Genomic DNA, 23,750 nt, shown 5'->3' on the forward strand with positions numbered 1-23,750 from the left:
GCTGTCACTCTGAAACGGAAGCCTTTTCTAGAGACTTCTACACACACACTCACACACACATGTGCTGTATATAGAGTAGTCGACTAGTCCAACAGCAGGAGTATTAAGAGAGGCTAAAGTTAAGGGATGGATGACAGATGGGAGGATTCGTGTTCTCTTTTTTAATTCATCTTTGTTCCTCTCCTCGTTCCTGTCACCCTTCGGCTGTTCTGGCTCCTGGTCTTAAACTCCTCTTCTGTTCTGGCTATCCTTCTTTGGGATTGGTCGACTGTAGTCAGAGCTGCATTGAGAGGAGGAGATGCGGTTTGTTTTTGTTGTGTGGATCTCCTGTCCTCTCCCTACGTACAGGGTACTGCAGCACATGTTTCACGAATCAAAGCAGTGTGTGTCTGGCTCTGTGTGTGCGTGTATCTGGCTATGTGTGAGTGAGTGTGTGTGTGTGTGTGTGTGTGTGACTGAACGTGTATCTGGCTGTGGGAGTGTGTGTGGGTGGGTATGAAATCTGTTTTGATCATGGAGGAGCACAAACACTTCTCACAAAAGAAAGAGGGGGGGCGGTGGGAGGGGAGGGGGAGAGGGGGCAGGAAAGGAAGAGAAGGATAGACAGAGAGATGTAGACTAACAGAGCTGTAGACTAGCAGAGAGGTGGACGAGCAGATATGTGGACTAGCAGAGATGTGGACTAGCAGACAGAGAGATGTGGACTAGCAGAGATGTGGACTAGCAGAGATGTAGACTAGCAGATAGATTCAGACTAGCAGAGAGACAACTGAGACTGAGTACCGGTGATGAGAGAACTGTAGACAGAGCTCAGGAAGATGTAAGGGGAGAAAAGCGAAATGGTGAAACTGTGACCGGAGAGGTGCCGCACAGAGAGAGAGAGGGCGAGGAAGGAGGGAGGGAGGGAGAGTAGGAGACAGAAACCAAGGCTGACAGAAAGCTAATGAGCAGTGCGCCAGCGAGAGAGAAACTATGGATGGAAAGCGACTAGGTGGGTTTGATGCGAAGGAGAGAAAAAGGGAAGAGAGAGAGAGAGAGCACTTTTATCTAGTCTGCTTTGAGAATGTTTCATCAGCATAGCGAAAAGAATCTTAAAGCCCAAGTGATGTGCTTTTGTGGGCTGGTGATATTCACATGGCGTCCAGGAGAGAAAGGATAGATCACATTGAACCTAACGGAGGATGAGCTCTGCCAGGGCTCTGTTGACTCTCCAAACCTGCCTCACCTCCGTGACCTGCAGCTCTGGGACTGTGGGGACTGTGGGGACTGGGGGGACTGGGGGGACTGTGGGGGCTGTGGGGACTGGGGGGGCTGTGGGGACTGTGAGGACTGTGGGGACTGTGGGGACTGTGGGGACTGTGAGGACTGTGGGGACTGTGGGGACTGTGGGGACTGTGAGGACTGTGGGGACTGTGGGGACTGTGGGGACTGTGAAGACTGTGGGGACTGGGACTGGGGGGACTGTGGGGACTGGGGGGACTGTGAGGACTGTGGGGACTGTGGGGACTGTGGGGACTGGGGGGACTGTGGGGACTGTGGGGACTGTGAAGACTGTGGGGACTGGGACTGGGGGGACTGTGGGGACTGGGGGGACTGTGGGGACTGTGGGGACTGTGAGGACTGTGGGGACTGTGGGGACTGTGGGGACTGTGGGGACTGGGGGGACTGTGGGGACTGTGGGGACTGTGGGGACTGTGAAGACTGTGGGGACTGGGACTGGGGGGACTGTGGGGACTGGGGGGACTGTGGGGACTGGGGGGACTGTGGGGACTGTGGGGACTGGGGGGACTGTGGGGACTGTGGGGACTGTGGGGACTGTGAGGACTGTGGGGACTGTGGGGACTGGGGGGACTGTGGGGACTGTGGGGACTGTGAGGACTGTGGGGACTGGGGGGACTGTGGGGACTGGGGGGACTGTGGGGACTGGGTAGTCACTGTGGGGACTGTGGGGACTGTGGGGACTGTGGGGACTGTGAGGACTGTGGGGACTGTGGGGACTGTGGGGACTGTGAGGACTGTGGGGACTGTGGGGACTGTGGGGACTGTGGGGACTGTGAGGACTGTGGGGACTGGGGGGACTGTGGGGACTGGGGGGACTGTGGGGACTGGGTAGTCACTGTGGGGACTGTGGGGACTGTGGGGACTGTGGGGACTGTGAGGACTGTGGGGACTGTGAGGACTGTGGGGACTGTGGGGACTGGGTAGTCACTGTGGGGACTGTGGGGACTGTGGGGACTGTGGGGACTGTGGGGACTGTGAGGACTGTGGGGACTGGGTAGTCACTGTGGGGACTGTGGGGACTGTGGGGACTGTGGGGACTGTGGGGACTGTGAGGACTGTGGGGACTGTGGGGACTGTGGGGACTGTGGGGACTGTGAGGACTGTGAGGACTGGGTAGTCACTGTGGGGACTGTGGGGACTGTGGGGACTGTGGGGACTGTGGGGACTGTGAGGACTGTGGGGACTGGGTAGTCACTGTGGGGACTGTGGGGACTGTGGGGACTGTGGGGACTGTGAGGACTGTGGGGACTGTGAGGACTGGGTAGTCACTGTGGGGACTGTGGGGACTGTGGGGACTGTGGGGACTGTGGGGACTGTGAGGACTGTGGGGACTGGGTAGTCACTGTGGGGACTGTGAGGACTGTGGGGACTGTGGGGACTGTGGGGACTGTGAGGACTGTGGGGACTGGGTAGTCACTGTGGGGACTGTGGGGACTGTGGGGACTGTGGGGACTGTGGGGACTGTGGGGACTGTGGGGACTGTGGGGACTGTGGGGACTGTGGGGACTGTGAGGACTGCGGGGACTGGGTAGTCACTGTGCTGGACTCCTGGCCTACAGCATGAGTACGTGCTTGTGGTGTGGTCTCTACTCTCTGCTGTCTGTCTCTGAGTTTGTGTGTCCCCTCCTTCCTCTCTCTCTCACACGCACACGCACACGCACACACACACACACACGCATGCACACACACAAACACGCACGCACACAAACACGCACACACACACACACAAACACGCACACACACACACAAACATGCACACACACACAACAACAGAGCACACGGCACATGTAGAGACAGACTTGACTGTTCCCTATTGCGCGCATAAACTCGGACATTCAAAGGTACACACACACACAGACGACACACACACACACAGACGACACACACACACACACAGACGACACACACACACACACACAGACGACACACACACACACATACACAGCAGAGGCCGCAGCTCACTGAGGTGTGAAATGTATTTCACAGTCCGACACGCTCCATGAATCGCTCTCGCCGTTGCTATAGCAACTCTTTGGTGTGATATTGTCTCCAACTAACACTTTAAAGGCTAACCTTTAGACCTGTTTAATAGTGCCAGGTAAGAAGCTTTCCTTCTGGCTATAGTGTCAAGGCACACACAGTTGAGGTACAGTTTGGGTCTGAATGAGTTTGCGGTTTTAAATTTTGAGGCTGTCAACTGTCTCTAGTCATGTGAAACATTCATCACTTTATATAAAGTAGGCTCCCTGAATAAGAAGCTGAGAGATAGACAGAGAGACAGAGAGAGAGAGAAAATTAGAGACCGTTAGAGACAAAACGAGAGAGAGAGAGACAAAGAGAGACACAGAGAGAGAGACACGAGGGGAGAGAGAGACATGGAGTGACTGAGAAGGAGAGAGAGGATTGAGAGAGAGAGAGGATTGAGAGAAGATTGAGAGAGAGAGGATTGAGAGAGAGAGGATTGAGAGAGAGAGGATTGAGAGAGAGAGGATTGAGAGTGACTTGCAGTGTCTCTGTGGGATAGGTTCATACCACCAGATGTTGGGACAACGATGGAGAGATCTGATGCATGTGTGTGGATTCCCATGGCTGCTTTCATAACTGTCTCTAATCAACACGGCCATCTTTATCACATCAACTGCTGCAAACACCTCCCCGTCAACTCTCTTTGTCTCTCTCTCTTTCTCCCTCTCTCTTTCTCTGAGATGGAGGGAGCACTTTAGAGAGGTACCAAATGATCTCATCTACACCTCTCTTTTATAGCCGATGGGATCTTAGCATTAAATAAAACAGTAGCACTCCAATCACACACACACACACGCACGTGCGCATTCCCTGAGGGAAGTCTAGTGTGTTGATGTCAAATTGAAGCAGATCATTAGAGAGGGAGAGAGAGAGAGAGAGGGTGATCCATGAGAGATTGATGATGTCCCTGAGTGCTTCTTCGTACTAAGCATGGTTCTCCCTGCTCCGCTACCCAGAACACACTCACTCATGTAGTTGTAAATAAGCATCAGGTAGGCCCCTCTGGGGCCTTGGAGATGAACAGTGACAACACAAACCATGGAATGACACACAAACCAATGAAATGGAAACATTCCAACGTTGCAGGCATGTGTGACAGCTTATATGTGTGTGTGTGTGTGTGTGTGTGTGTGTGTGTGTGTGTGTGTGTGTGTGTGTGTGTGTGTGTGTGTGTGTGTGTGTGTGTGTGTGCGTGCGTGTGTGTGTGTGTACAAAAAAACCTAAGTGAACCACTTAGTCACCTTCTGGCTCTCATAGATTTCCAGGAACAAAGGGAACATGTGTGATCATAAGTTCTTCACAGCTGGAGAAAGATGGAGAGAATGAAGAGAAGGGCATCAGTTATTGTTATACTGAAGAACAGCTGTAAAATATGGGACACAAGTTTTGAATTCTTCTGAATCCTCTGAGTAGTCGTCTGCTAGGCTGGTCAGGAATACTGGGCCATATCTGCCTGGATCCTACATTTTCCATTATTGACGTTCCTGGCCTGGAGGTTGCCAGAGCAACAGGCATCGCTAGATGCACAGGATTGCTACCCGAGCATCCCAAGGTCAAGTGAGCTGGCTGGACCTTGTGGTCACAGCACACACACACACACACACACAGTATTGATTAATGTGAACTGTCACTGGCTATGTGTGTCTTTCCTCTGGCCAAGTAGTACAAGTTCAGGACTGGTGTGTTCTTCTTGAGGGAGGGTAGATGTGTGTGTGTGTGTGTTGAGCCCACTCCTCCTCAGATACAGGGACAGGGAAGTGGAGCAGTGGAGCACACGTGAGAGAGTGTGAGCGTGGGTGATTGCAGTTCCTGGTGTGTGTGTGTGTGTGTGTGTATAACGATCAAAGATGAGTGTCTGTATAAAAGTATGGCTTTGTGTGCTTGCGTGTCTGTCTGTCGGTGTGCGCGTGCGTGCGTGCGTGTGTGTCTGAAGGAGAGCTTGTCTGATGTTCTACACAGACAAGATTCCAGGCACGTGCCCGTTAATCAACACTTTCTCACACTGACAGATGGTCTCATGCCTCTCTCTCTTTCTCTCTCTTTCTCTCTCTGTCTCTTTCTCTCTTTCTCTCTCTTTCTGTCTATGTCTCTCAGTCATTCACACACACACACACACACATATATATATACTCATAGACAGGCAGGCAGATAGATGGATATGCAAATATACATGTTCATAATAGTCAAAAAGGGATGGTTTCACCTACATTCTCCCTCCCTCCCTTCCCCTCTTTCTCTATATATTTTCTTCTCATTCTGTCTTTACCTCTTCCCCCCCCTCTTTCTCTTGCTCACCATCCCCTCTATCTCTATAACAGTTTGCATCTCTCTTTCACTCTACCCAACTCTCTCTCTCTCTCTCTCCCTCCCCTCTTTCTCTATATATTTTCATCTCTCTTTCTCTCCCCCCCTCCCCCCCTTGTGGTGTTGCAGTTGGTAATCCAGCATCAGGGTTAGTGTAGCATCAGGGTTAGTCCAGGCCAGAGTGAATAGAGAAGCCCCAGGGCCAACACAATCCTTCTGTTCCCCATCTCACACACACACACACTGCACAAATGTACCCGCACGCTCAAATGGACACATCTCAGTCATGCCTGCATTTTTTCTCTCTCTATGCCTTTCTGTTTCTCACTCACACACACACACACACACACACATAGATACAGACCTAGCTGTCCTCACACACACACACAGAGACACACACACATAGATACAGACCTAGCTGTCCTCACACACACACACACACACACACACACATAGATACAGACCTAGCTGTCCTCACACACACACACACAGAGACACACACACACACATAGATACAGACCTAGCTGTCCTCACACACACACACACAGAGACACACACACACACATAGATACAGACCTAGCTGTCCTCACACACACACACACACACACACACACACACACACACATACAGAACTAATTCCCTAGCTGTCTAGTGCACCTGCTTATAGATTGTGGCAGAAGCCCTGAAATTACAAACTCAGATTCTCCTCTTCATCTCAGGGTACAAACAGTCCAATCTGGACCTGAGATTTGTATTATAATCCACCGAAGCAAGTCTACAGTTGTGTGTGTATTATCTCACTGCCACAAATGTGTGTTTCAGACATCATTGGATGAAAACAGAGAGAATATTCAATATGCTTACCCAGAATGAACTGACTGTGTCATCTGGTGAGCCCAGCCCTATCATTGGCTACTGTCGTTGGAGCCACAGAACCACGAAAAGCAGCAAGATGTTGCTGATTACATGTTCTTACAAACAGTCATCAAGTTGTCCATTGATTTGTTGCCATTCGAAGTCAATGGACAAATACATGCAAGAAACACATTGAGGATTGTTCTAGTAAATAGGGCAAATACCGTTCATTCTGTTTGTAATAGCAAAGACAAATCTGTTACTTTACAGCTTAGTTTCATAATGGTTGACAGTGTGTGTGTCTGTGTCTCAACGCACACTTAAAACTCACACAAAAACAAGTTGCTGTGACCAGTGCCACTGAGTGGGGCAAGCCCATATCAGACAAACAGACACACACACAACATCCAGCCTGGCTCGCTGTTGCCTAGACAACCAACATCCAGTCTCCACTGCAGAGTGCTGTTTCTATGGAAACAGCGGATGCCAAAGGGGAGAGGATCATTAATTGGAATGGGAGAGAGATGGAGGGAGGAGAGGATACACTAGAATAGAGCGATCGGGAGCGCAGAGATTCAAACGAGGAGATAAACATGGAGGGAGAGACAAAGGATGGATGGAGGGCGGAGTTGTAAACTAGAAAAAACAAACAGACAAAGCGATCCACGATGTGCTGTACGAGGTGGTGCAGATGGACGGATGAATGCAATGAGAAACAACTCCGTCTTGGGTGTGTCGAGGGGTGGCCATGACAACATCTCTACGTGTTTGTTTATGTGGGGAAAGCCAGGGTATACTTTTTGTGTGTGTGCCTGTGTGTGTCTGTGCCTGTGTGTGTGTGTGCCTGTGTGTGTGTGTGCCTGTGTGTGTGTGTGCCTGTGTGTGTGTGTGCCTGTGTGTGTGTGTGCCTGTGTGTGTCTGTGCCTGTGTGTGTGTGTGCCTGTGTGTGTGTGTGCCTGTGTGTGTGTGTGCCTGTGTGTGTCTGTGCCTGTGTGTGTCTGTGCCTGTGTGTGTGTGTGCCTGTGTGTGTCTGTGCCTGTGTGTGTGTGCCTGTGTGTGTGTGTGCCTGTGTGTGTCCTGGAACAGTAACTCCTCATCTCTCTGGTGACTAAAAGGAGGGAGTCCCAGATTCATAGGAGTTCCTCAGCCAAACAAATGTAGGCCAGACGTAGAGACACACCCTTCTAGGAAGGTTACTGGAGCACCCAGCCTCCTCTGGGCTCTGTGTCTGTGTGTGTGTGTGTGTGTGTGTGTGTGTGTCTGTGTGTGCTCCCTCCAGTAGCTGCTCCTCCAGAGTGTGTTATTACAGTCTCATGGAGAAACTCACAACTGGCCCCAGATGCACAAGGTAATCACTGTTCAGCTCTTCCCTGCGTCATTTAAGCCTCCCAGATGGCTAGTGTCAAACCTGAGCCCACCTATCACACTGAGATGAGACAACAATGGTGTGTGTGTGTATGTTTCAGGGTGGTGGTTACTAGCTGCGCTGTGGAGCAGAGAATCTTAGTCAAGGTCAGTGAGTAGTGTAGAGAAAATATCACAGACAGTCAGGGCCAAACCAAACATTCTTAGCTTCAGACTAGCTAGTTTGCCTATAAGCATTCCCACGGACGCACGCACACACACCCACACTGCTAGGTTCCAACTCCTGCATTTGTACTCCCCAGACAGCCACCTTGAGTCAGCTGGTGGAGGAAGGAAGCCTCTTTAGTCAGTCTGCTCTCTCTGTTCCCCCTCTCTCCCCACCTCGCTCTCTTTCTTCCTGCTTTGTTCTGCGATCACAGACCGCCAGAATGCAGACAGATCAATAGAGACACTTCTCTCTCATTAAGGCCCTTCACTGTCAGAGCAGAGGGAAGGGAAGGGAAGGGGGGGGGGGAAAGAGGGGGAGGGAGGGAGTCCAGTGAATGAACTCTCAATTATTTCTTCATTCTTTCTCCCTCTCTTTGTCTCTCCCCCTGTCCCTCTCCTGGTCTGGTGGGGCTGCAGACAATCCATGATCTCCGGTCCAGCGTTGTCTGTTTATCAGATCACGTGACAAAGCCATGAACTGCTCCCGATCGATAGCAACATATAGTTAGTCAGAGCGCGTCATTCTCCTGGCAGTGTTAGCTGAGCTCATGTGGTCTTCTGAGAAGAGCTGGATCTCCTAGCTGGACCCAGCATGGCTCCTCTCCGCTCATATCATCTAACAGAGGAATCGAATGATCTGCTCTGTGACCAGGATCATGTCTGGACTGGTTCTGATGCGGTCCTGAGATTGTATGTAGTTCTGAGGTTGAATGTGTGTTTTATCTAAAAGGCGTAATAATAATGTATTGATTTGACAGATGCTTTTATCCAAAGTGACGTCCAGTCCAGGGGGATTTGAACCAGAGGCCTCTTGATCTGCTATTCAATTCTCTCCCCTTCAGTTCTCACCTCCTGTCTTATACATCATATGAAGGTTATTTTCCAGTCAAATGGGTGGTCAGTGGTCAGCTGTTTCAGTCGTAAGAGGAAAAAAATATGGCTTGACATAGCAGGGTCAATGCACATTGGTGTGTGTGTGTGTGTGTGTGTGTGTGTCCTTGCGCTTATACAGAGGTTGGTGGAAGGTGAAAGTAAGTGATAGGGGGCACTAAATCACTGGATGTAAAGGGCAACCAAGAAGGATAAAGAAGTGTGTGGGTGTGTGTGTGCGTGTGCGTGGGTGGGGGGGTGTGTGTGTGTGCGTGGGTGGGGGTGTGTGTGTGTGTGTGTGGGTGTGTGTGTGTGTGTGGGTGCGGGTGTGTGTGTGTGTGCTAAACCTAAGTGTGAAAAGCACTGACAGGGTTTCTGTGAAGCCAGCGTCTGTGTCTTGTAACCGGTCCGGTCCAGAGATCCTGTGTGCTCCTGTTCCTCTCCTGGCCAGCCGTTCCTCCGACTCAGCTTTCACTGGCAGCATCTCAGCTGGGCTCTTCTTCTCACCTTGGAAGCCATCGATTATTGATCCAGCTATGTCTGGATCTACCATTACACCACGACACCACTTCTGCTCTTATGTATTATCATCTTACTGTGCGAAAGAGATGAGGCCTCTTGATGCATCCCGGTGTCCCAAATAGCTGCTTTTGCCACAGGAAAAGTGCCTCACCAAACATATTGATTGTTGACTGTGTTACATTATACCCTGTCTCAGGCTGTGAGGAGGGAGAGAAAGGGTAGAGAGAGAGAGAGAGGGTAGAGAGAGAGAGAGAGGGTAGAGACAGAGAGAGAGAGAGAGAGAGAGAGAGAGAGAGGGAGAGAGGGAAAGAAGGAGAGAGGGGGTGAGAGAGAGGCAGAAGGAGAAGGAGGGGCAGAGGCTTCTGAGAAAGGTTCGATCAGGTCCGGTCAAAGTGTGTTAGCTGACACGTGGGGACCAGACCGGTCTCTCTCGTGCCACACTGAGACACAACACCTTTCCTTCTCTGTTACCTTTTATTTCAGCTGTCCTTCCTATTAGTCCCCCTACACACACACACACACACACACCTCCTCCCACCCCTGCTCTCCAGACCAGCATGGGGAATGACCTTTCGTCCAGGTCAGAACAGTCTGGACAGATGTTCAGAGATCCAACCCTGAACAGCTGGCCACCGCTTGTACACACACACACGCACACAAACAAACACACACACTGACAGATGCATGCATGTAATGTAGTGGTTAATACCCCCCTCCCCCTTCCCCCCCCCCCCACCATCATAGCACCGTGGATCATCCTCAGCCCTGCCCCCAGGCTGGCTCCACCCCCCCCCCCCGCCCTCCCTCTCCCGATCCCCGCTGTCTGGACAGAGAGAGCACCGCGGCGAGGGGCGGAGCTCCTCTCCACTGAGACATGGAGGAGCAGGAGGGTGAGGGGTCCCTGCCTCCGCCCAGAAGGCCTGTCACAGGGGCCTGGGCCGCAGTCACACGCTGCCTCAGCACCCTGGACAGCAGAGAGAGCGGGATGTCTTCCGTGTCCTCTCCCAGGCTGGCAGCCACTGAGACGCTGACATGGGGACTTAGCGTCCTGCTAACATGTGCTGCCTGTGGCTGTCAGGATGCTGCTGGTCACACACACACACACACACGCTCACACGCTCACTCAATCTGCAGGATTAAATAGGTGTGAAGTTAAACTAATCTGCCAGTGTTAGGGCTTGGCAGTGATAACTTATTGTTTAGATGAAGGCTTCCTACAGACAGATCAGTGTTCTATTTCAGACTGGAATACTGTCCTGCAGTAAGACTATACTGTCCTATACTGTACTGCACTATTACTTTACTCTCCCTCTAGTACTAAACTGTACTTCTCTGCACGATACTGCCCATACTTCTGTTAAAGCTCATCTGAATGAATACGCAGTATTCAGCCAACATAAAAAGTTTAATTTCACAATGTTCACTTTCTGTTTGATTCGTCGTTGAAATGACTCAGTAGATTCAATGTTGTAGCTGGGAGATATCTTTGTCTGTCATTTAGTCTGAGGTTCTCTCTCAGCCCCGGCGCTCCCCGCTCAGCCTGGGTTATGTCATGCCAAGTCTGTCATTAGATAGCTTGTGGAGTCGTACAACTCTACTAATCAGTTAATTGGATCCCCAGCTCCCCCCCCCCCCCCCGCAGACGTCATATAGACCAGTCAGTACAAGTTACAGAGCCGTCCCCCACACCCCCACACCACAGGAACACCCTGAGACTCTCCTTGTCTTGTCTTCCCTCGTCTCTCCTCTCGAACCATTGTCTCCCCCCTCCTCCTCTCCTCACCTCTCATGGTCTTTTATTTACATTTAGCAGATGCTCTTATCCAAAGCAACTTACAGTAAGTACAGGGATATTCCCCCGAGGCAAGTAGGGTGAAGTGCCTTGCCCAACGACACAACGTCATTTGACACGGCTGGAAATCGATCCGGCAACCTTCTGATTACCAGCCCGATTCCCTAACCGCTGTAATTCCCTGTACCCCCCCCCCCCCCACACACACACACACACACAGTCCACCAGATACCAGCCCATACAAGCTTGGCAGGGAGGGGACAGGCAATACTAGCAGCAAGCATTCACTAGAATAGGAGACGAGGAGGGGGAGGGGGGGGATGGAGGAGGGGGAAAAGATGGAGGAAGGGGCGAGATGGTGTAAAGATAGAGGAGGGTGGAGAGATGGAGTAAAGATAGAGGAGGGTGGAGAGATGGAGTAAAGATAGAGGAGGGTGGAGAGATGGAGTAAAGATAGAGGATGGTGGAGAGATGGAGTAAAGATAGAGGAGGGTGGAGAGATGGAGTAAAGATAGAGGAGGGTGGAGAGATGGAGTGAGACCGTTTACCAGACATCATCAAAAACATCTCAATACTTAATTAATCAGGGAGTTGTTGAGTTTAACGTTCTCTTCTGAGAGGATGCAGGGGGTAGAATCCTCTCTTCATGTCTCTCCCTGTCCCTCTCTCTCACACACACACACACACACCTGTATTTCTCTTCTGTCTGTCTGTGAGGTGTGAGTCACCGTGGTGAAAAGGATTGTTGATTTGTGAGTTTACAGAACCTCCTGCTGTGAGGGGAGCTCCTTCTGACTACACACACACACACACACACACGCGTACGACAAGCACACACTCAAAGTTTGTCCCAGTGTAACAGCACAATCAGTCGTTGGCATACAGACTTCATAATCACCAACCGAACCCATGCTCTTTTTCATTGTGCATTCAGAACACAAACACACACACACACACAATTCCCTAGCCTGTCAGTCCAGATATTGTTATTACTGGTTATGTAATGTTAGCGGTACACAGCCAGGCAGTGGAGAGAACTGTGGTGTCCTCTCTTCTCCTCTCTTCTCCTCTGGTCTCCTCTGGTCTCCTGCAGGATCCCTGTCATGGTGGTCACAGGGACCCCACACAGACACAGGTGGACCCTGAAGGTCATTGGCTAAAACGCTGTTCTTCTAAATCACTAATGTACGCATCGTGTCTGCAGAAACATCTAACATGCACTGTGGTGTAACGTGCGCTGTGGTCTCACATGCACTGTGGTGTAACGTGCGCTGTAGTCTCACATGCACTGTGGTGTAACGTGCGCTGTGGTCTCACATGCACTGTGGTGTAACGTGCGCTGTAGTCTCACATGCACTGTAGTGTAACGTGCGCTGTGGTCTCACATGCACTGTGGTGTAACGTGCGCTGTGGTCTCACATGCACTGTGGTGTAACGTGCGCTGTGGTCTCACATGCACTGTGGTGTAACGTGCGCTGTGGTCTCACATGCACTGTGGTGTAACGTGCTCTGTGGTCTCACATGCACTGCAGTCCACAAGCTCATTCAGTCTGCTCTGCTGACTCTCTCAGCACCTCAAAGGGAATTCTTAATCTCTGCTTCCAAGCAATGCAGAGTTCTCCTCTGGTCTCTTCTCTGGCTTGTCTCTCTCTTGCTCATTTTCCTGTCTCTCTCTCTCTCTGTCTCTCTCTCTCTCTGTCTCTCTCTGTCTCTCTCTCTCTCTCTCTCTCTCTCTCTCTCTCTCTCTCTCTCTCTCTGTCTTTTTCTGTCTCTCTCTGTCTCTCTCTCTCTCCCCCTCTCCCTCTAACTCTCCTGTCTCTCTCTGTTCCCTCAGACCCCCCCTGTCCTCCGCCGTCGCCCTCCTCTTCTCGCCTTCTCTCCAGTCTTGGACTTCTCTCCAGTCCGTCCAAGGGCCTGTTTCCATAGCAACAGGTTTCCATGGAAACTGTGACAGCGCATGCTTCTGGGTTGGGGGATGGGGGTGGGGGGCGGGGGGCGGTGGGCAGTGACTCATTCTCTCTGCTCTCTCTCTCTCCCCCTTCTCCCTCTCTTTTTGTCCACTGCACCCACAATTTCCCAAAGGAAGAGTGAAAAAGAAAAAGTTAGTTGTTCACCCTTTTGTTTTCGATGGCCTAAAGCAGACAATTGAGGCGGCTGAATGCTATGACCCATGCGGCTACGATGACGACGCTGCAGAAGGTCACAAGGGGGCGGGGGGAAGGGGTGGGGGGAAGGGGTGGCGGCGGTGGAGGGGGAAAGACTCTGAACCAAGACGAGCTGTGTAGCGGGGATGACAGGGCACCAGAGACAGCAGCCCCAGTGAGCCACAAGGCTACCCAGCCAGATCTGTGGGATCACAGCACCCAGCACTAGCCCCTCAGACCCTGTCAACACCTGACCCTGGCATGGTTCATGTCCTGTCATATGTTGCTACGGTCATGTCTGTTTGGGCTCATGCTTCCGACCGGTGCAGAGGGTACAGCTTAGCTCCTGAGTCTTCAGAGCGGCGTCAGAGGGTACAGCTTAGCTCCTGGGTCTTCAGAGCGGCGTCAGAGGGTACAGCTTAGCTCCTGGGTCTTCGTCCTGTCTGATAAGTGCTCAGTATCCCAGCTTCTTTTCATGTCAGTCCTTCAAGAGTCTAATCAATCCAACTGGATTTGAACCGCAATGTTTAGTGCAGAAACGGCATGTTTTGCTGCATGGAGTATGTGTGCACAGACTTGTAATCGGCCTTCTGTCATCTTTGTGTGCGGGGCACACGTGTGTGTGTGTGGGGGGGGGGGGGGGGGCTGGCAGGCACTAGTGTGAAGGACTGTGTCTGTGTTCCTGGTCTGCTCTGGCCACCAGGTTGTCTCTCCAGTCCCTCGTTATGATAAACATCATCCAGGGTGCTCCTCTCTGACCTGACACTCCCTCAGGTCATCTTCACTTTGGCCCGGGAGGGAGGGGGGAGAGAAGGGAGGGAGGGAGGGAGGGGGGGGAGGGAGTACGAGGGCCCAGGAGAAGAAGATCCAGAGATGATTCTGACGTTTTATAAGGGAAAGTGATATCAATAGTGATTCACAGCCACTATTTCAGTGCTGTCTTAGAATCAACTCTGTTGATCATGCTCGTTTCATGAGCTAGGCTCTAGCTTGACTCGAAGTGAGGAGAGAGAGAGGTGGTTTGAACATGCAGCGTGTGTAACAGGCACGTGAGAGAGGTTGGGATGAGGGGGTTGGGGGTGGTTGTGCACACCTCCCCCAGGATAGAGCACAGTAAAAATAGCTCAGGAATATGGTACCGATTCACCAGTACTCAGCACCAGTGAGGACGTTTGCGAGTGTCTTGTCAGATTGGAAGTGACGTTTTCAGGTTAGCTGAGCTCAGGGCATCCGAGTGGTTCACTCTTCACAGAGAGGGAGAGAGAGAGGGAGAGGGAGAGGGAGAGAGAGGCAGGGAGAGGGAGATAAGAGGATGTGGACCACCAGCGATGGAGCTGTTCTCAGCTCAGTCTTTGCCCAAACTTTTCAACCTAGTCTGACAGAGAGAGAGACAGAGAGACAGAGTGTTCATGCATGCGCATGTTATTGTGAGCGTGTATTTGGGGGACAGAACATACTTTTGTCCGCTAGGTGCGTCGCTGCCCGTAGACCAGTCCGATGCCAGTGAAAGGCATATTGATTTTTCTACACTTTTGGACGCAAGCACCAAGTGCTCCTTGAACATTACATCTGTAGCTGCATCATTACACCTCAGCCTCAGCAGTCAGATATATGGGCTGCTCCCAGCAAATGCAATCAGCCTTCATGACCTCTGTTATGATTAGGATTAGCCTGCTGATTAGCATATCCATCTCCTCAAATGAATAGGACGGCGTTCAACGCTGAAATGGCTAGCTTGCGTATTTAGTGTCCTATAAGAGGCAATACATCTCAGTCCTGTTTGGTTAAGAGTGAGGAGATGGAGATAGAAGGGTTATGTAACTTAGTGAAATGGAACTGGAATACAAATGTCTCGTTCAGTTGTAGCGCTGGAGAGAGAGAGAGAGAGAGAGAGAGAGAGAGAGAGAGAGAGAGAGAGAGAGAGAGAGAGAGAGAGAGAGAGAGAGAGAGAGAGAGAGAGAGAGAGAGAGAGAGAGAGAGAGAGAGAGAGAGAGAGAGAGAGAGAGAGAGAGAGAGAGAGAGAGAGAGAGAGAGAGAGAGAGAGAGAGAGAGAGAGAGAGAGAGAGAGAGAGAGAGAGAGAGAGAGAGAGAGAAGGAGGAGAGGATAGAGAAGGATAAGTGGTTGTTTAGAGTGACTCACGTTGATAAAGAAACACAGGGACAGGCCGTCTGCTATGTCAAAGGAGCCGTACACAGTGTGTGTGTGTGCGTGTTTGTGCATGTGTGTGTGTGCGCGTGTGTGTGTGAGTATGTTTTCCTTGCTTATCCTCACTACTTTTCCGCACGTCCCTTCCTGTGCTTCAGCACCCCGTTAACAGGAGCATTATACACACCAACAGGGAGTCACAAACACAGTTACCCAAGTCCCTCCCCCACTTTCATCACCCCCCACCCCGCCACCAGGCATCAGACAGACAGCCAACCAGCCGCTGGCTCACCATGGCACCCATCGTCGCCAGCCACCAGACCAGGGGAGTAGCAGTAGGTCACTAGGCGTGGGAATCCCCCCCGCCCTTCTCCCCCCCATCACCCATCTGTCCTATTAAATGCTTGATTGTGGTTCTGTGGCCCGGTAATACGGGCATTCGCACGCGTCCGTGTCAGAAATAGCAGTTTAATCTGCTGAAGAGGGGCCTGAAATAGTAAACGAGGCTGGATTAGCACGCCTGCCAGCCAGCTTTAGCCAGGCCACTCCAGGCCGTGCTGATACCCAGGCCTGATAATGACTCTGGATCATGACACAGCACATATAGACACAGGTCTCATGGCTGGGCCTGGGGGGGGGGGATGGTCACCAGAACAGCCTGGTGAGAAAGCCGGCCCCTCAGAAGGTCTGTACCCCCTCAGTCACACGGCAGAGAGTTCCGGCAGTCTGGGAGGGCTGTTGACCAGCTAACTGTCTAGCTGGTAGAGTGACCAGGTGGAACAACATCATTAGCGTCTTGTTGTGGTCACTAAAATAGAAGTCATTAGACGGTTTCATTTTCAAGTTTCTGTGTACTGGCCACCGGGACGTGTTCTGTAGTGAGGCCACCAGTTGAACACAACAGGATTTGGTGGCAACTTCCCAATGTGGAGTACGCAGTTAAGTTTGGAAGTTTTTCTAACCAAGTATTCTTGGTCTATAACGGCGTTTCATACTTTCCCCCGTGTGTGATTGCAAGCTCAAATGGTGTGAGTGTGTGGTGGAGTGTGTCGTTAGCCTGAGTGTCTGATTTGCAGCTCACTCTGTAGCCCCCAACAGCAGCCAAACAAACTGGGAGGAAATAATTGCTCTCTGTGTGGAAAACAAACATCTCAGAGAACTCAAATTAGAGCGCCCTCCCTTTGCTGAACCCCCCAGGAGCTGAGCATGCACACACACACACACTGACACTGTCTATCTCTCTCTCACATACACACTCAAACAAACACAAACACACACACTATTTATGTCTCTCACACAAACTTTCTCTCTCCCTCTCTCTCTTTCTCACATACACACACAGATCGCCTTATATCCACTAACAGGCCAACAATGATGTTTACACTCTCTCTCTCACACACACACACACACACACACACACTCTTGTCTGACACTGTCAGGGCTCAGTGGAAAGTGAGAGGGGAGAGCAGACCTAAGCTTCCAAGCCTACTCAATTAAATCTCCCTCTCCTTCCGTCCTTCTCACTATCTCTCTGCCTGCTGCAGTCCCCATCACTCCCTCCTCCTCTCCCTCCTCCTCTCCCTCCTCCTCTCCCTCTTCCTCCTCCCCAGCACAGTCACACCCTGCTGGGCTGGGGCCCGGCCCTGGTTCCCCTGGGTGTAGAACTCAAGCCTGATTCTCTCTCCTCTCTCCTCCGGTCCTGCAACGCTGTCTCCATCAGCTTCTAATGAGAACCCCGACATCTAGACTAGCAGATCCAGTGTCAGTGTTGGCTGCATGGGCTTAACTACAGGCCAGAGATTGGACCTCATCTGCATGGACCAACTCCAGGCTCTAGATGCAGTTCTACCAACTGCAGAAATTACTCAGAAATTACCCTCCCCCAACAGGCCACATTGTTTATTCATTAGCACAGCAGTCTAGCTTTACATTAGCAACTCTGTGATTTAGCCCACTCAGTCTGCAAGGGTTAGCTTGCTTGTTTTGCCCTGTTCTCAGAGTCTGATAGAAATCCTGTAGGAACATGTGTTCACCAGTCCTTCCCCCTCCACTCCAGCACTGCGGTCATGCTTAGAGGACACCTCAGCCCTCCAGCGGTGTTTACACTCCTTACCCAGAGTGCACTGCTTCAGCTGGAGGAGGTCATTACCTGATGAGGGGTCCTGAGTGCTTTCCATAGCAGTCGTCTTCCCTGCCTGACTGATTTAACCCAGCGAGGTCAGGGCGAGGGCGAGCTCTCTCTCAATTACTCTCTCAATTTTCAGTATCTCTCTATCGCTCTCTCTCTCTCTTTTTCGCAATCTGTTATCTCCTGAACTTCCAGAACAACTTAGGAGCCGGAAAAATAAGTCTGTATGTGCCGTTGCAAGGTGTTTGTGAGGATGTTGTCGACACGACGACAGAACCACCCACGGTCTGCACACTGGGTACCCTGCAGAATGTGTGTGTGTAAACTGAGAATATGCTGCTGTCTATACAGGTGTGTGCGTTACTTTGCTTTGGAGTCTGAGTCTCTAACTAGACTCACTCTCCTTCTTCCCTTCATTCTCTCCATCTTTTGTTCCAGCTGCATGAACTTATGATCACACGTGTGCAATGTGTTCCTGGAAGTCTGAGAGCGAGAAGGTGACTGAAGATTAACTGGTTCACTCAGTCTATTTAGTGTACACACTCACACACACACACTCAGTTTTCATGTGAAACATTGGCCATTTTTCTATTCCTTTCTATTTTTCTTGTTGTTATTCCAATTCCAAGCACCCAGATGTTTCTATCCGATACGTATGTCCATCTGAATGAGTGTGTGTGTGTTCCAGTTACAAACTCGGGGAAGAAGCACTCAGGTACATGATCAATCTCTCATGGATGAGTTACCAACACATTAGACTTCCCCCAGGGGAGTGCGTGTGCATGCGTGTGTGCGTGTTTGTTTGGGTGCTGTACAGGAAACTCATATGTATAACATTGTCCTGTAACCTTCTGTGCTAAATGGACTTGCTAGTCCTCTGACAGATGAGTGCTGGGAAGCTCAGTGATTCCATAGCAGAGCAACAAACTCTTCTCAAGATACGTCCTGCAACAGATGGAGAGAGAGAGAGATGGAGACAGGAACGTATACTAAAGCCCAATTATTTTTAGCTGCTTTCAAGTGGCCCGTTCTCTGTGAAGATAAAGTGTGGATCCGCAGTGTTTAGTGAAAGGAACCGGGACGAACGAGGGAGTTTTACTTTGTTGGTGGATGAGTCATCTCTCCGTGCTCTCCAGGGGGAGAGGAGGGAAGGTGTGAGGGGGAGGGAGCTGGGTCGATGGGCTGTGAGACGGGATCTGAACAGCAGGGTCACTTGGGAGATGTAGTCCCGGCCCAGCAGCTCAAAAATCCATCTGTCCATGTCCTTTTCTCTGTGTTCTTCATCTTCTCATGTCTTGTTCTCCTCTTCCTGTCGTCTGCTTCTCCTCTTCCTGTCGTCTGCTTCTCCTCTTCCTGTCCTCTGCTTCTCCTCTTCCTGTCGTCTGCTTCTCCTCTTCCTGTCCTCTGCTTCTCCTCTTCCTGTCCTCTGCTTCTCCTCTTCCTGTCCTCTGCTTCTCCTCTTCCTGTCCTCTGCTTCTCCTCTTCCTGTCCTCTGCTTCTCCTCTTCCTGTCGTCTGCTTCTCCTCTTCTTGTCCTCTGCTTCTCCTCTTCCTGTCCTCTGCTTCTCCTCTGTTCCAAGTAAGAAATTGTGAGAAAGTGTCTGTCTGTCTCCCTGCCTGCCTGCCTGCCTGCCTGCCTGTCTGTGTCTCCCTCCCTCCCTCCCTCCCTCCCTCCCTCCCTCCCTCCCTCCCTCCCTCCCTCCCTCCCTCCCTCCCTCCCTCCCTCCCTCCCTCCCTCCCTCCCTCCCTCCCTCCCTCCCTCCCTCCCTCCCTCCCTCCCTCCCTCCCTCCCTCCCTCCCTCCCTCCCTCCCTGTCTGTCTGCCTGCCTGCCTGGATGCCTGGATGCCTGTCTGCCTGTCTGCCTGTCTGTCTGTCTCCCTGCCTGGATGCCTGGATGCCTGCCTGTCTGTCTGTCTGTCTGTCTGTCTGTCTGTCTCCCTGCCTGGATGCCTTCCTGTCTCCCTCCCTGCCTGCCTGTCTCCCTGCCTTCCTGCCTGTCTCCCTGCCTTCCTGTCTGCCTGCCTGCCTGCCTTCCTGTCTCCCTGTCTGCCTGCCTGCCTTCCTGTCTCCCTGTCTGCCTGCCTGCCTGCCTTCCTGTCTCCCTGTCTGCCTGCCTGCCTGCCTGCCTTCCTGTCTCCCTGTCTGCCTGCCTGCCTGCCTTCCTGTCTCCCTGTCTGCCTGCCTGCCTTCCTGTCTCCCTGCCTGCCTGCCTGCCTTCCTGTCTCCCTCCCTGCCTGCCTGTCTCCCTGCCTTCCTGTCTGCCTGCCTGCCTGCCTTCCTGTCTCCCTGTCTGCCTGCCTGCCTGCCTGCCTTCCTGTCTCCCTGTCTGCCTGCCTGCCTGCCTTCCTGTCTCCCTGTCTGCCTGCCTGCCTTCCTGTCTCCCTGCCTGCCTGCCTGCCTTCCTGTCTCCCTGCCTTCCTGTCTCCCTGCCTGCCTGTCTCCCTGTCTGTCTATCTCCCTGTCTCCCTGTCTGCCTATCTCCCTGCCTGCCTGCCTGCCTGCCTGCTTGGATGCCTGTCACTTTGCTGGAAGTGTGTAAATGTGCTCTTGGAGACTCCACTGGGCTGCCCCTGTTCTGTCCCACAGGAGACACAGAGCTGGCAGACACACTGGCCCACTTTACCTCCCTACCCCTCTCCCTCTATCTCCCTCTCTTCTTCCTTCTCTCTCTCCCTCTATCTCCCTCTCTTCTTCCTTCTCTATCTCACTCTATTCTTCCTTCTCTCTCTCCCTCTATCTCACTCTCTTTTTCCTTCTCTCTTCCTTCTTACCCTATCTCTCTCTCTGTCTCTCTCTGTCTCTCTCTGTCTCTCTCTGTCTCTATCTCTGTCGCCCTCCCTCCCTCCCTCTCTCTCCAAGTGCTGCCAGACTCTCCAAATGCCTTTAAAGGGCCAGAGGAGTAACTTCAGAACGGGAGACATGACATAACCGTAGACAACTGGGATTAGCATTTTATGTTAATTGCAAAAAAAATTGACAGGAAAGTTGGTCTTCCAAGTCCATAAGATAAACATTTTCCCTTTCAGCTGCTATGATGAATTTAGGCCTCTGTGCTATGAAAACACCCCTGAAAACACTGGCTGGTCTGTGTCCAAAGAATTGTCATTTATAAGGACTAAGGGCTGATAGCTAATGGTTAATAGCCAATGGTTAATTGGAATGTGCTTGCCACGGTTGTCGCTAGTAAAGTGCTAGTGTGGCTAAATGGGGGTGCATGTGCCATAATGAAGTAATTACTCAGCTCCTGCTAATGCATGTCTACCCACAATGACTTAATGGATAATTACATATTAGAACAGTAGTGAGTGCTTGTTAAGGGTGATAAGTGTTCCTGGTTCTTAAGGCTTAGCTTTAGAGAGTAACAGAGAGAGCGAGAAGAAAAGTAGTGAACCGAATTGTAAATAAATAAAGTGGCAGACAGACAGGACTCTCCATCTTTGAAGTCAGATCAGTGTTTGCGTCCGAATGAAGGACTTCCACAGCCTGTGGTGTAACTACAGAAGGTGAGATGACAAATGAAGGATCGTGACTAACACGTTCAAGTATGCGGGTGGAGGAGGGGAGTGAGGGACAGGGTCTCCAATGGTTCTTCTGTGAGGAGGACAGGGGGGTTCCACCAGAGGCTGAGGGGGACAGAGCCATCAGCCCTGGGCAAGGCAGCTACACCCAAGTCAGATACAGGCTCTCTGGAGGGCTTGAGAGGGAAGGTGTCCTTCAGAAGTGCATGGAGGAGGCAAAGACAATCTCTCTCTCTCTCTCTCTCTCTCTCTCTCTCTCTCTCTCTCTCTCTCTCTCTCTCTCTCTCTCTCTCTCTCTCTCTCTCTCTCTCTCTCTCTCTCTCTCTCTCTCTCTCTCCTCTCTCTCTCTCTCTCTCTCTCTCTCATTCTGTCTGTCTTTCTCTCTTTGTATCCCTTCCTCTGTCCGTCAGTCCCCTTTTTCTGTCTGTCTCTCATTCTGTCTGTCGCTCCCTCTGTTTTTCACGCACACAAACACCCAGAGGTGATGATGTCGTGGGTGTGGGAGGCGGAGTGTGTTAGTGGGTGGGTGTAGGTGTCTGATGTGTGTGTCTGATGTGTGTGTGTCTGATGTGTGTGTGTGTGTGTCTGATGTGTGTATGTGTGTGTGTGTGACTCAGTTTTGAACAGTAGCCCAGTAATTAAAACAAACCTCTCCCTTGGACCCCCATAGAGAAGAGGAAGGGGAGGGGAGGGGGGGAGAGGAAGAGAAAGAGACGGAGGAAAAAAGGCAGAGATAAAAGAGAGAGAGAGGTTTTTTTTGGAAAAGAAGAAAGGATGGTTAATTTTAGCTCAGTGAGCTGAGGGGAGAGTGGGGTTGCTGAATCTGAAGATACGAATCGGTTAGACAGCTATGCAAACACGCACACGGTCGCTTCTCACAGCACGTGCAACAACAGCCCGCAGCTAGAGGTCTCCACATGCCCATTGATCCATAAAAAAAAAACCTTCCTGAGGTTCCCTTAACCCCCACGCAAACCTGCACAATCATGACCCGGCTGGGCTTCAGGTTTTAGTCAGAATTGGCAACAATCCAGCGGCCCCCAGGTTCTCTATCCTAAACCATTAGCCTAGCCACCTCCAGTTAGCATGTAGGCTAGGCTGCTAACTGATAGACACATTCTTACCATTGTGCAGTCAGGGAAAGCTGGGAGATGATTCTTACTGGACGTAGCTAAGGTTAAGGTTAGCTAGCTTGGTGTTGCTGCCAAACGTTCTCATTCGGAGCTTCTGTCGTTTGCTGACGAAATGTTGTGCAAACACAACCGCTTTGTCATGGAAATGAATGTGTCCACGCCAGCGACAATGTCTTCTCTCTGGAATGATCCGGCCACTCTGCTTCTCTGCGTGGACCAGACCACAAAAAAAATTCCCACCCCCTGTTTTTGTTTTGGAGAGGTGTTGCATTGTGACCTAGATACTGTACTTTCGGTAGTTCTAAACTTTTTGTCTCCATGGTTACTCCCAATGTGGAGGAGGAGGGGCGGGAGGGAGGGGGGAGGGAGCGAGGAAGGGAGGGTGGGTGGTGATGGGGTATAGGGAGGGCTGGAAGGAGGGTGGAGGGGTGTATGTGAGTTTCCTGCTGAGCGTTGAGATGCTGCTGCACAGGTGGAGCTACAGAGGAAGTTACGGTGTTGGCTACACAGTTCTGCTGCACAGGTGGAGCTACAGAGGAAGCTACGGTGTTGGCTACACAGTTCGCTACCCGGCCCTCCAAGCTGTCTGTCTGTCTGTCTGTCTGGTTCTCTTCCACACAAAGGCCTCGCTCTTTTAGGGGCGCGCACACACACAGACACACACACTGAGAACGTTGGAATCCCCATGCGGGCATGAGTAGTAGAGAAAGGAAGAGGAAAGGATAGGGGTGTCTGTGATGTATTATTCAGCTTTTCAGTGGGTGGCCTTACAGCAGGCTGTGTGAGGAAAGACGTGTGTGTGTGTGTGTGAGAGAGTGTGTGTGTGTGAGTGTGTGTGTTCCCTCTCCCCCTCCACTGCAGAGACGCCCCACGAACAGGTCGCTACATCTGAGATGTCCTTTTCAGAAAGCCAACGTTAGCCTCACTCCTTCCTGTTTGTGTCTGTCATGGGAGGAGCCTTCCCATGTGACGTTATTGCCACGGTAACCCCCGGAGCCTGCTGGTGTCTGCAGGTCACACGTAGGTGCCACCATCTGGGAATGTCTTTGAAGCTACAGCAGGAAAAGACAATCGATATACCCTGCTGAACTCCTCTAGACTACCTGTAGATCCAGATAGGGCAGATGTCCAGGAGACTAAAGAATCTGAGTAGGACAGTTCTGCATACAGAGTTGATCTTGTTCGATCAATTCTATTTACTTACGGCCAGAACTATCTTATTTTTTGGCTGTTCAGCTGTTTAGCCGGATTAGAAACCAGTGGTCCATCTTCTAACCTGTTTCAAATTTTGTGAAATTAAGCCCTCAAATACACTCTCTCTCTTTCTCTCAAAGGTTTGTCCCAGTGTAACAGCACAATCATTCGTTGGCATACAGACTTCATAATCACCAACCGAACCCATGCTCTTTTTCATTGTGCATTCAGAACACAAACACACACACACACACAATTCCCTAGCC

At 51.3% G+C, this 23,750-nt stretch overlaps 1 protein-coding gene across 1 annotated transcript in view; it reads left to right on the forward strand.

The window, feature by feature from the left end:
- The window catches only part of ece2a (endothelin converting enzyme 2a), a 55,239-nt gene that overhangs the window by 25,489 nt on the left and 6,000 nt on the right, over positions 1-23,750 (forward strand). The gene's annotated exons all lie outside the window — the stretch shown is intronic.

The sequence above is a fragment of the Hypomesus nipponensis genome, chromosome 10, assembly GCF_054491055.1.
Source record: "Hypomesus nipponensis isolate SF chromosome 10, ASM5449105v1, whole genome shotgun sequence".
Classification (NCBI taxonomy): domain Eukaryota; kingdom Metazoa; phylum Chordata; class Actinopteri; order Osmeriformes; family Osmeridae; genus Hypomesus; species Hypomesus nipponensis.